The sequence below is a fragment of the Chiloscyllium punctatum genome, unplaced genomic scaffold (genome assembly GCF_047496795.1).
Source record: "Chiloscyllium punctatum isolate Juve2018m unplaced genomic scaffold, sChiPun1.3 scaffold_202, whole genome shotgun sequence".
NCBI lineage: Eukaryota > Metazoa > Chordata > Chondrichthyes > Orectolobiformes > Hemiscylliidae > Chiloscyllium > Chiloscyllium punctatum.
The window spans coordinates 46,638-58,491 of NW_027309936.1; the positions used below are offsets into that span (position 1 = coordinate 46,638).

Genomic DNA, 11,854 nt, shown 5'->3' on the forward strand with positions numbered 1-11,854 from the left:
ATCAGTTTAAGGTGAGAGGAGAAATTATGAAAGGGAACCTGAGGGGCAACTGTTTTACATAGAAGGTGGTATGTATATGGACTGAGCTGCCAGTGGAAGTGGTTGAGGTGGGTACATTAACAACATGTAAAAGACATTTGGACAAATACATGGATGGCAAAGGGTCAGATGCAGATGGGCCAAGTGCAGGGAAATGGGTTCGCGTGGATGGACATATTGGCCGGCATGGGCCAGATTGGGCCAAAGGGCCTGTCTCTGCTGTAGGACTCTGACTCCAAATATATTTTCTATTTCTCCCGCCACCTCTGGTAGTACCCTGGGATGTATTCCATCCTGGCAAAGAGACATGTCTACCTTTAGCTCCATTAGCTTGCCCAGCTCTAACACTTTCGTGATAATGGTTGTTCCTTGGTCCTCACCTTCCTCAGTCTCCTTATCAATTACTGGCATGTTCTTCGTATCCTCCATTGTGAAGACTGACTGCTGTGTACTCATATTCCTGAACCCTGCTGGATAGGAATAACTGGGCACAGAACTCTGAGAGGTCTTCTTTGAGTCTTTATTGATGAGACATGGCAGTTACCTGGATAGTGTACATGCAGAACACCTCCAGGCAGCATCAGGTAACTCCCCGCCTGTCCGATGTGCCGCTCCCATTCTTATACCTTTGTGGTTTGTGTTTTGAATGGACGCTGTCTCTCAATATTATCTCCATGGCAATGGCAGTTAAAAAAGTCGAGTTAAGCTCAGCACTTTGTGGTTAAACCACATACCCCTCCCTCACGGCCCTGTGGCTCAGTCAGGTATCTGACAGGCACTTCAGTTTCCGTGGGGCTGTCTATCAGGATTCTGATGTGGAAGAACTGGTGTTGGAGTGGGGTGGGCAAAGTTAAAAGCCACACATCACCAAGTTATAGTCCAACAGGTTTATTTGGAAGTACAAGCTTTTGGAGTGTGCTGAGATTTTGCACTTGATCAGGATTATCTCTATGGTAACAGTTAAGTGCTTCAACAATTACAGAGGCCATATGTTCCCCAAATAATAGGTTCCCCTCTAGCAGTGTAAACTGCTATTCCAGCCCTGGGGATAGCTACTCATCACTTTTCTCCCCCAATCCCATCCAGCTTTCTGTTGATCTTTAAAGTTTTTCTAATCTCCTAGTTTCTTCTTGGTCTTTGCCAATTTGAATGCTTTCTATTTCAGTTTGATAGACTCCCTTATTTCCTTATCCACCCACGGCAGATTATTCCATTTCCTACAGTCCTCCCTTTTCACTGATATATAATTTTGCTGAGCAGTTTGAAAGATTATTTGATATTCCCGCACTGTCCGTCAACTGTCCCACCCTAAAGTCTTTGCTTCCAGTCTACATTAGCCAACTCCTGCCTCATCCTATTGTAGTCTCCTTTGTTTAAACACAGGATCTTGGGATTGGATTTAATCTTCCCGCTTTCCAACTGTATTCTAAATTCAACCAGATTTATCACAAGTCTTTTATCAGATTACGAGGTGAGGCCATGTTACCTGGATGTTTTGGTTTTCATTGTCAGAGACCTTGGCTTTGTAATAAAGTACAGGATAGATGTTCAAAACAGAGTATTCTGGACGGTGTGAATGTACTGAACAGTCTAAAACCATAAATCACTGTCTCCCCTCAGTTTACATGATCTGGAGATGCCGGTGTTGGACTGGGGTGTACAAAGTTAAAAATCTCACAACACCAGGTTATAGTCCCTCAGGTTTAATTGGAAGCACACTGGATTTCGGAGCGTTGCTCCTTCATCATGATCCAATTAAATAAGTTGGACTATAACCGGTCTAACTCACCTCAGTTTAAAATTGAAAAATCATTTTCTCCCACATGCTTCCTTACTTTCGAAGTTTGAAACGCTAATCCACCTGACTATCCTGCTTTTTCCAAAAATCTCCTTTGGTGAAGGTGGTGAGTTTTGGATTCAGCTTTTCCGTTATTACCGCAAGAAGATAAGCACTGGGCACAGGAGAGGCAATGCAGCTCCACCATTTAATACCATGCTGATTGAGCTCACCTCGGTCTCAGCTGGATTTTCCTGCCTGCTCTCTCTTACCCTTCAATTCATTGCAAATTCAACATCTGTATTTCTTCAGTAAATTTGCTCATTGTCCTAGCATCTACCGCATTTTGAATAGGGAATTCCACAGATACACAGCACATTGAGATAGGTACATTCTTCTATATGAGAATGGAATAGGAGCCCTACCGTGCAGAAATAGGGTAATCGTCCATGGAGTCCACACCAACCCTATCATGAGCATCCCATTCACACTCACCCATTCCCTGTATTTCCCATGGTTAATGGCTTAACCTGCACAGGTATGGGCACTGGGAATTTCGCATAGCCAATCCACTTTACCTGCACATCTTTGGACTGTGGAATGAAACTCGAGCACCCAGAGGAAACCCGCAGTGACGCAGGGAGCACGTGTAAACTCCACACAGTTGCCTAAGGCTGTAACCAAATCCAGGTCTCTGACGCTGTGAGTCAGCAATGCTAACCATTGAGTCACCTCTGCTTAAAATCTCCTGCTCCTATTATCCTCGCCACACCCCAGTTGGCTGAATCTATATTCCTTACATCAGAAAATCAGGTTGTGGAAGCAGATGTTTCAATAAAACCCAGTGACAATCCAAATGTTATGTGTGTCTGAATGGGGATCAGATACACAACACCCTCCAGTCTACACTTTTCGTTGACTTTCCAGAGACAGTGCTCCAATGGCGTCATGGGGACTACAACTCCCACAATCCCTGAGGCAGGGACCACACATGTGTGGGGAAACACGGCACTGTACATGTACAAAATGTGTGCGGGTTTTGGAGCATGTGCTTTGGGTAAATATGCTTTGCGGAAAGTTTTTCACACTGTGATTGGCTGGAGGAGGAACGTATTTACTCATAGTATTGATCTGTTGGGGGAGGGGGTCAAAGTATCACTACATCCATGTAGGACCACTCTCCATCCCCAATTCATTGTAATGGTCGGAATCAACTAATGGGGAACGAAGAAGGATCTGATCCATTCTCCCAGATTGAAGGTTCCTCTTCTGTCCAGGATCTGCCACCTCCCTTTCTTTCCTTTTGTTTCATTCTGCTGTTACATTATTCACTTGCAGCAACTGAAGGGAAAGGAAGTGAACCCAGAAAGGGTGCAGAGTCTAACCAGGGACGGGAAGTGGTGGCATGGATCTGTTTATCAGTTACTCCATGGGAATGGGGAGGGTGTACATTAGGGGGTAGCAGAGTCAGAATGGTGGGAGAGAGTAAGTGGGCTGGAGGGTTACAGCTTTGAGGGAAGAAAGGGAAAAAGAGTAAGTAGAATTGTCTGCTCTGAATTTCTAACATGTACATATTCCTTTATACAGGGTGCTAGATGGTGAAGATTTGCAGACTGAAATCTCAAAGTCATGTGCAGATCATGATTAAGTTAACCAGCATTTGAAGAAGCAAAGACAGAGAATCACTCAGCCAAAATCCTGCAACACTCTCATCGCAGCATTTTCGATCTCTCTGCACCAAATGGACTGTGAATTGTACAAGACAGCAGCTCCCTACCATCTTCTCAAGGGTAACTAGAGATGGGGAATAAATGCTGGCTGAGCCAGTGATGCCCATATCCTGGAAATGGTTTCTATCTCTAGTTGCTGAACCCCAGTTGATGTTCCTGCAGGATGATGAGGGACGCTGAGTGCATCCTCCAGGAGGTAGCACCATCACATTACCCCTGCCTACAACCACACAGTAACACAGCAACATCACTGGAACAAAAGGCAGTTGAAGCTAAAGGAGGACTTAGATATAGTTCTTCAAGGTAAAGTCATGAAAAGGGATTGGAACACAGCAGGAGACTGAGCTGGATGGTCAGCTGTTTCCCATTGAATGGTGGAGCAGGATTGAAAGGCTGAATGGTCTCCTCCTGCTGCTATCCCCCAGGTCTGTATATAGTCATGGAGCCTGGGCAGGAAGGAGTTCGCAGGGATTCTCCAGGAGATTGCACTTCCACAACAGTTTTCAGTGAGGGATGGTTTGATGGATTTTATTTAACATTTATCTTTAACAAAAGGTTTGTAAATTTTGGTTTTAAAATGTTGTAAAAGTTATTTTGCACAGCAAATAAAATTAAAGAAAATAACGTAAACTGTCTGAATATAACAGTTTTAAAACTTTCAACCCTTGTAAAACAAAATCCTGTCTATTCCTGGACACAATCACTTTCCAGCTACTCAAACTCCAGGGAAATATTCCCTCCCTGTCTGAACCTTTGGTTTGATTTAACTGCTTTTCAGTTCTCGTTCTGTTAGCTGTGAAGCATTCTTTTTCCCCATTTCTCCGACCCAGAAATGTGAGCACAGCAATCTACCCACCATCAAAATCATCAGTACGCCATTTTGCTTTTGGTTAACATATAATCACCAGCAGTGCAAATGTGAGGACTGCAGATGCTGGAAACAAGAGCCTAGATTAGAGGGATGCTGGAAAAGGCCTTTTGCTGAAATGTTGATTTTCCGGCTCCTCAGATCCTGCCTGACCTGCTGTGCTTTTCCAACACCACTCTAATCTAGACATATAATCACCAGCAGTCAACCATTTGTGTAACCAATTGAATATTTCCAAACAAAGCCCATTTCGGGCCAAGCAAACCATTACAAGTGTCAGAATGAGAAGGGACTAAATCAAAGTAGAGTTGTGGGGAGGGGGCAGCGATGGAGATAAAGCACTATATCCCCTGCGGTGCCCACTTCTATCTAAAGGCATCGAGAGCATTGATCCACACCACATGCTCCTTTTCCAAGGACACCCTGCTGTGTAGCATTTATCCTCAATCATAGAATAAAATCCCTACAGTGTGGAAGGAGAGCATTGGCCCATCAAACCCCACCGACCATCCGAAGAACATCACGCCCAGAGCACTCCATCACTGTAACACTGCATTTCCCATGGCTGATCCACCTAGTCTGTACAATTCTGGATCCTGTGGACAATTTAGCACGACTGATCCACCTAACCTGCACATCTTTGGACTGTGGGAGGAAACCAGAACACCTGGAGGGGACCCACACTATCATGGAGAGAATGTGGGAACTCCACACAGGCCGTTGGACAAGGCTGGACTCCAACCTTGTACCTGATGCTGTGAAGCAGCTGTGCTACAATCACAATTTAAATCAAAACAGATGATCCCTGCTCATTGTCACATTGCTGTTTGTGGGGACTTACTGCCCAGAGAGACATCCTGAGGTTCAGAAAGTGGCAATGTAAGTTCAGTCACCTCCAGCCCAGTTAATGTGGTTAACAACAACATCAATACTCCAACAGTGTCATCATGTACAAGGTCCACTCCTGACTCTGATGGACAGTAACATCAGAATCAGAGTCCTGCAGTCCACATGGAGCAGGGGGATGACCACTTCCCTGTGAGCACTCACTGGGCTCTCAATCGTGTTGAAGACGCAGCAAATCTCTTGTCACACAGAGGGGTGAACAGCTCCTACCCAGTGTGAACACGCTGGAGTCTCAGGGGGTGGGATGAATAACTGAATCCCTTCTCTTCACTGAGCATCTGAATGAGATCTGCCTCAGTAGATTGTGAGGTCGAGTAAATCCCTTCTCATACGTGGGGCAGGTGAAATGCCTCTCTGCAGTGTGACTGTGTCGGTGAGTGTCCCACTGTTCGGGTGAAGTGAATTCCTTATTCTGATTGAGCCCGTCCTCCTATTTCTCTCAATTATCATTGACAATCTCACACCAGAACTTGTTCCAGAGAGTGTTCCAGAACAGGCAGAATGGTCAGCTGCGGCTGGTCACCTGACTTGTCACTGGTCCTGAAAGGTTCACTCTCCACAAATGCTGCCAGATCTGCTGAATTTTTCCAGCAATTTCTTTTATTTTTTTCAGTTTTTCCCAGCATGTGCAGATGTTTAGTTTTCCAATTCTCATCTTGTCTGTTGCAGAGGAGTTTATTGATGAAATTAGAGGGTTTTGAAAATTGTACGTTATGTCACACATCAGCTATGATCATCATGAATGGCAGAGCAAAGTCGAGGGGCTGAATGGCCTCCTCCTGTTCCAAGGAAAGTTTTCCATTGTCAGCTTGTGGTAACATTTCCCGTCACTGCTCAATTCACCTCCATATCGAACACATTGTTACTGACTGAACAAACCTCCTGTGTTTGAAATTAACTTGCTAATGTTCAGTGGCTCCCTCTCCTGCCACCCGGGTTTAACTCTCATCATGGAATACTGTCGTGTATTACTGCAGGAATGCCCACAAAGACTAATCCTGGAGTCTGTATCCCCTAGGATCCACAATCACCTTTTATTGACTTCTTCCTATTTCATTCTGGCTATTGAACTCTTGGTTTCAATCTAATCTCCTGTCATGCTCTTCAACATGTCCACATGGGTGGACTAGAGGTAGCTGGGATTTAATGAAGGGAAGTGGGGATTAAGCGGAAGCATGAGGAGCGGTGACAGCAAAGACAGTTCTCATTGTAACAGCAGAGTTTCTCCATGACCTAGTGAGTGGTGAGGCAGCTGAGTTTGTGGGCGGAGACAGTTTCAATCAGGGATTTGGTAAGACACTCAGACATTGACCTGTCCAACTGATTGTTAACTCAGACAGATAGAAAGAAAGATGCACATTTAGATATCACCTTTGATGATCTGGGGCAATGAAACATGCTTCCAACCCAAAGATTTCAACCTCAAAACTCTGAAAACACAGACACAATGCTTTCTGTTTGTACCAGGCTGTCTCTGAGACTCCTCTTTTCTTGTGAAAAGCGTTTCGACCTGTTCAGCCTTTCCTGGTGATTATAATCGCTATGTTCCTGTGAGATTTGTGACTGAACCTTTATTTTCCTCTTCCGTGTGAGTGATGAAAGTAGCAGAAACAGTTCCTGACCTGTGAGGGGTTTTGATTGGAGTATTTATATTTACAAATCCATTCCCACCCTCACATACAGTGTGAAATTGATGTAAAACTGAAGGAAATGAGTGAGTGAGCACCCACAGAATCATAAAGGAATCATATGTATCTGAGTTGAATGAACAACAATCAAAACTAGTTAGAATCACAGAATCCCGTGGGTGCAGAAAGAGTTTATTCTGCCCATCGAGTCTGCAATGACCTGCTCACCCACCCTACCCGCATAACCCCACATTAACCATGGCTAGCCCAACCCACCTAAATTGCACACTGCGACCATGTTAGCATGGCCAATCCAGTGACGTTACACATCTGTGGGAAGGTCACAAATTACATACAAATGCTGAGAATTGTGGAAGATGGCTCACAAATACTAGACTCTGACACAAATGCTCTGCTTTTCAAAATAAAATCTGGGGGACACTGCAACCGGAAAAAGTTCTGATTTTCTTAGGAGGAAGAGAATTCAAAACTCACGCCACTGACCCAGGGGGCGCAGTGAAAGTTACAGAGGTCTCGGAACCATCAGAAATGTAAGAGGTTGTGAGCAAGGTGGGGGTGAGACAAGGACACAAAGACAGTCTGTCACACGGGGGAAGGCAGGAGAGGTTCAACAGCAGAAATGGTCGTCCCTCAAGGCCATGGAGAATGGAGTTAGAGCTGGGAAAGAAACAAGGAAATAAGGTGTGCAGCTGCCAAAGGAATATGTTAAAAAACAGATTATAAAAGCATAGAGTTCAGTCTGAAATCTTTGCTCTCAATGATGAGTAAAAAAGCTGTAACGCCTGGGGAGTTGTATTTCAGCCAACACTTACCCAGGATTGGCCAAGTGTGCTGTCATTTTCTGATAATTTTTTTTCTGGCATTTGTAGTTCAAGTCTGATGACGCTAGTAACTTTTCAATTTGGACTGGAGTTTAAATTTCTGGAGAAATGTCAAATAAATCACATTGATCACATTCTGCACATCTTAGTCCATTACCCTGCATGTTCCAGTATTTCAGTGACATCCATGTCCTGCCGGTGGGACAGGACATACAGGGATGGTGACGATGGTGTCTAGGACATTGTAAGCTATGATTCTGTGCGTATGACTGTGTCGGCTTGTTGCTTGACTTGTCTGCGTTCCAGCTCACCCAAGAAGATGTTGGCAGGGTGAGACAGTACAGTTGGAGATCCTCTGCTCGCCAATTCCTTTCCTTTTTGTTTTTTTAGAATTTCATTCTCTCTCATTCTCCCCTTTGCAGACTCTGACAATCATGACAATTTTTTTTTAAAAAAACATGTCTCTATTAGAAAACCAATCGAGGAAAATATATTATTCTTGCATCAACTGCATTTTTAAACAAAATCCATTGTGTTCAATAAACACTGTCTCATTTTTTCCTTCAATTCTATCAAGTGAGCTATTATATTTTGTCCCTCAGTTTACCGATCTTAATAAATATCCAATCAATTTCAGAGCAACATGCTGACAAAGTATTGAAACAATTTATCTGTTTAGGTTTTAGCATTAGTTATAACGTCATTACAATTACAACAATTGCAGAATAATTGGTCTGGGTAACAAGTATACTGAGGTTTACAATTTAATTTATTGATTGTTTGAAAATTGGTACAATATATCCTTTTTTCAGGATTCTAACAGTAATTGTTAAGGCATTTGTACGACAATAATTATAGTATGCTTTAGTTTAGTTTTGCTAACAACTACAGTGATGTTTATATTTGAATTTAATCCAATCTTCCATAGTACCTATATAGTAATATAAAACTCCATTTTATTTCCAATCAACACACCTACAAAAGAATCCATTATTTCTGATGCAATGCGCACTGTTCAAAATATGACTTTTGCTCATTTGAATGATCTGTGTAATCCCAGCCTTATAAATTTAGAAAATCCTATTTACTTTTCCCTGCAACAATTCCTGTTCATTTTTTGCAGATAGCACAGTCAAATAGCAAGATGAAATTTATCATTATTCTTAAGTATGCCAGTAGAATTTTGAAAATCTCTATGTTGCTAATATATAATAATTGTTCATTTCAATCCATAGAATACAGAACAGTACAGCACAGCCCTTTGGCCACGATGTAGTTCAGACCTTTTATCATACTCTAAGATCAAACTAACCAACATGCCCTTCATTTACTATCATCCATGTGCCTATCCAAGAGTCGCTTAGATGTCCCTGATGAATCTGAACGGACTACCACCACTGGCAGTGCATTCCACACACTCACCACTATCTATAAAGAAACTATCTCTGACATCTCCCCACAACTTCCCCCATTCATCTTAAAATTATGCCACTTTGTGGGGACACGTCTTTCATTATCCACTCTATCTATGCCTCTCATCATCTTACACAAAGCTATCAAGTAAACTATCATCCTCTTTCATTGCAATGACCAAAGCCCCAGCTCTGTCAATCTTTATTCATGAGACATGCCTTCCAGTCCAGGCAACATCTTGATAAATATCATCTGCACCTTCTCTAAAGCTTCCGCATCCTATGTCTTATGAGGTGATCAGAACAGAACACAATATTCCAAGTGTAGTCTCATCAGGGATCCACGGAGCTGCAGCATAACCTCGTGGCTATTAAACTCAATCTCGCCACTAATGAAAGCCAACACCCTATGCACCGTCATAATAACCCTATCACCTTGGATGTCAGCTATGAGGGATGTATGGACGTGCACCCCACGATCCCTCTGTTCCTCCACATTGTCAAAAATCCTGCAAATAATCTGAAAATTTGCATTCAAATTTGAAATTCGAAAATGAATAACTTCACATTTTCCCAGGTTGAACTCCATCTGCCACTTCTCAGCCCAGTTCTGCATAGTCAATGTCCTCCAGCAACGTACAAAAGCCTTCCACACTATCCACAACTCCACCAACCCTCGTGTCATTGGCAAACTTCCGAACACACCCTTCCACTTCCTCATCCAAGTCATTTGTAAAAATCACGAAGAGCAGAGATCCCAGAACTAATTCCTTCAGAACACCATTGGTCACCGTGCTCCAAGCTGAAAACTATCTATGCAATCTCACCCTGTCTTCTATGGGTCAGCCAATTTATTATCTAACCAGGCAGGTTTCCCTATATCCCATGCCTCATTACTTTCTAAATGAGCCTACCATGGGGTACCTTATCAAACACCTTGCTAAAATCCTTATACACCACACCCACTACTCTGTCCTCACCAATGTGTTTGCCACAACATCAAATAATTCAATGAGCCTTGTGAGGCATAACCTGCCACTCACAAAGCCATGCTGACTATCTCTAATCAATCTAAGCTTTTCCAAAGAATCATAATCCTGTCTCTCTGAATTCTCTCCATATATTTGCCCACAACTGATGTAAGACTGACTCATCAATCATTCCCAGGATTATCTCAATTTCCTTTCTTGAATAAGGGAATAACGTTTCCCACCCTCCAATCATCTGTTATGACTCCAGTGGACAGTGAGGATGCAAAGATCATTGCCAAAACACAGCAATCACTTGCCTCCCTTCTCATAACAAACTATGGCCCAGGGGACGTATCTATCCCCATTATGTTTAAATGTTTTCAGCACATTCTCTGTCTTTACATCAACCTGTTCGACCATATCAGCCTGTTTCATGTTGTCCTCACAAGGAAAAAGGTCCCACTCACTCGTGAATACAGAAGCAAAGTACTCATTAAAGACCTCCCCAACCTGCTCAGACTCCTGGCACAAGTTTGCTTCACTATGATGCGTATAAATGTGGAATTATGTCTCAGCACTGAATTACTGTAAAGATATTGCAGTGTACAATCACTCGACTACTTTGAATATTGAACGGTATTTTAACTGAGAAAACACAGTTGAATTCATTTGATTATATTTCACTTCATGCTAACATTTATTGCATTTAGGACAACAATAAGAGTTTCCTTTTTACATATATGAAACTTACTTAAATTAATCGCACGTTTATGTGAAGAAAATAGAAATAACATCTCCTTGTTCCTTCCTTTATCAATGACTGTTCATTTTGAAATTGTGGAAGTTGTACATTGTTGAAAGGAAGGGAACTTGTCGTCAGCTGAATATTCACATTGAATGACTGATGTATATTTAAAATTAAAGTACAATGATCATGCAGTTTTGTCAATTTGTCTTTCAAAGAATTGCCATGAGATTCCTCTTTATTTAAGACTATCATTCATTTATTCTATTGTTATTGTAAAATATTGTTTAATTTCCAGTCCATTACACACAGAAACCAACGAATTAATTCCCAATCGAATTACTACAATAAACAGCTGATTAGTTTTCATTTGTGTAACCACATTAAACATAATATTGTAGTCCTGCCGTCCTGAGTGGGAACATTATGAAAGGAGCCTGTGGAGCTGTGGCAGTGTCTCTATTACTAGACCCGAGGGAAGGTTTCAAATCACACCTTCAACACAAATATATCAAGAGCTATCTGAATGTTGATGAGAGAGTACCTGAGCACAGATTGAACTGCTTTTCAATCCAACATCAGATCTGCTTTTATCTATAATATCAATAATCACAAAATCTGATGCTTATTTGAGTCAGGTTACCAAGAAATATCTGTTGGAAAATTCGCTTTAGCCACTTTGCTTTTACAAAAGACTTACATCTGTCCCTGTTTTCTCTGACTGAAATAAATCTGAAGAGGATTTTCACTTTTACGAAAAAAGGGGTGGTGTTTCCCATATAAATTAATGCTTCTTCGATTTACCCCTTTTAAGTTTGTGTAAGGTTTCATAATAACGCTCGACTTTCGGATAGTGGAGATACCTGTATCTAAGTCTGTTGCTTATAAGTTCCTGGAGAGTATTTGAAAATGCTGCAGAATTAAAGATTACGATGT

General features: G+C 42.1%; 1 long non-coding RNA gene across 6 annotated transcripts in view; it reads left to right on the forward strand.

The window, feature by feature from the left end:
- LOC140471914 (uncharacterized) overlaps positions 1–4,176 on the forward strand; it is a 32,303-nt gene extending 28,127 nt beyond the window's left edge. For all 6 annotated transcript variants that reach the window (XR_011957269.1, XR_011957268.1, XR_011957272.1 and 3 more), the window contains one exon: positions 3,404–4,176. This is a non-coding gene — a long non-coding RNA (uncharacterized lncRNA). The remainder of the gene's footprint in view (positions 1–3,403) is intronic.
- Positions 4,177–11,854: the final 7,678 nt, after the last annotated feature.